Source organism: Micromys minutus, assembly GCF_963924665.1.
Source record: "Micromys minutus genome assembly, chromosome: 23".
Lineage (NCBI taxonomy): Eukaryota > Metazoa > Chordata > Mammalia > Rodentia > Muridae > Micromys > Micromys minutus.
The window spans coordinates 17126896-17128725 of NC_137958.1; the positions used below are offsets into that span (position 1 = coordinate 17126896).

A 1830-nucleotide genomic window follows, 5' to 3' on the forward strand; every position below is an offset into this window, starting at 1 on the left:
AAAGTTCTGTTTCTTTAAACTTTGATCATGTTATGTTCCTACATATGGTTCTATTTGGCACTTGAAATAGAAGGTATATAGAGGGTCAGGAGAACAGTAATACCTCTGTCTAATAAAAAGAACGTGTGTCTTCTTTCAAATATATATGTACAACACTTCAGCTTGATTTAAATATTATTTCCTTTGTCTTAATAAGTGTCCATTTGTAGTGGCTAATATATAACTAACAAGTAACCTGAGGAATTACTTTAATACTTAATATCACTTCCAGCTGTTGGTTTCACCTTCTTTGCAATATATTTGGTGTGTGTGTGTGTGTGTGTGTGTAGAAAGCAATGTGATGATTTGCATGATAGTATAACTTTTGATATACTCTGAAAGTTGAATGAAGTTTGGTGCTATCTGGGAAGGTGCAAGAGTTGTTGATTTGGTGGAGGAATTGTGCTGGTGGCGAGCTTTGAGGCTTTAAGAGCTACAGTGCCTTCCCAATTAAGTCATTTTGCTTAGTGTTTACAGGCTGAGGCATGAGTCCTCAGCTCTCAAATTTCAGCTCTAGTTTAGATACCTGTCTGCTGCCACTCTTGCATAACAGTAATGGGTCTTCATCTATCTGAAAGAGTAATCCCTACAGAATCTCTGCCTACTAGAAATCGCCTCTACCATGGTGTTTCCTCACGGTAACTGAAAAGTAAACAAAACACCAGTAAGTTTATATACTTAAATATGTATGTTTAAGCATGGCAACGCCAGTTATAAAGCAGTATGAGTAAACGCGTGTCACTGTGCAGGCTGACTTGAGGTCTCATTTATGTGTTCAAGCTCTCCTCAGTGTAAGCCAGCCTCCTCTTTGATCCTGTGGATGAAGACGTAAAACTTCAAAGTCTGCCTGTGTACTGCCATGCTTCCGACATAATAATGAACTAGTCTAAACTAAATAATTCTCTCTTATAAGGATTGCTGGGGATTCTCGGCCTTATGTAGCATCCCTTCAGCTGAGCAGGTCCCCTAGGACCCACTTCTGTAGTGGCACGCTGATCAAACCCAAGATTCATACTGACAGCTGCCTACTGCCTGCAGGACATCTCCTGACAGCTTGTGACAGTGGTGCTGGGTGCCCACGACCTGCTGAGCTCAGAGCCTGAGCAACAGAAGTTCACCTTCACTTTGATCTTCCACAAGAACTACAACCCGAGGAAGCCCTCAATGACGTCCTTCTCCTTCAGCTACACCGGACAGCCTCCCTGGGCGAGCAGGTGGCGGTGGCCTCTCTGCCCCAGTAGGATCAGTCTCTGTTTCAGGGTACCTAATGCCTGAACACCCGAGCACCCCATTTACTGCAGGAACTGAATGTCACGGTGGTCACCTTCCTGTGCCGGGAACACAACGTGTGCATGCTGGTACCATGGAGGGCAGTGGGCATATGTCTCGGAGTCTCAGGCAGGCCCTTGGTCTGCAATAGCATACTTCATAGAATAGACGCCTTCATCATCTGCCATCTGCGAATGTGCCTCCCTCCAGTTCTCGGATTTCTTCATCCGGGTGTATATGTATGTGGACTGAATTCAAAATATGCTGTGGGGCACAGAGCCCTGAGGTGCCCTTCGGCACTCCAAGCAGCCTAAACCTAGGGAGAACAGTAGACTCTAGTGGGGGAAAAATGGAGCGAAGTGGACTGAACCTTTCCAGGATTTTCTTCTACCCACCCACCCATGGACCCGCTGGAGTGGAGTCAGCTCTGTTCCCTATTCCATGTGACTCAATAAAAGCTGAGACATATTAAAAAAAAAAAAAAAAAAAAAAAAAAAAAAAAAAAAAAAAAAAAAAAAAAAA

The 1830-nt window shown here is 43.8% G+C and overlaps 1 pseudogene across 1 annotated transcript; it reads left to right on the forward strand.

Annotated features, from left to right (window-relative positions):
• Positions 1 to 594: 594 nt before the first annotated feature.
• Positions 595 to 1593, forward strand: LOC308435640 (myeloblastin-like; annotated as a pseudogene). The gene is made up of 2 exons: positions 595 to 677; positions 953 to 1593. The product of its transcript is annotated as a myeloblastin-like (transcript).
• The last annotated feature ends 237 nt before the right edge of the window (positions 1594 to 1830 follow it).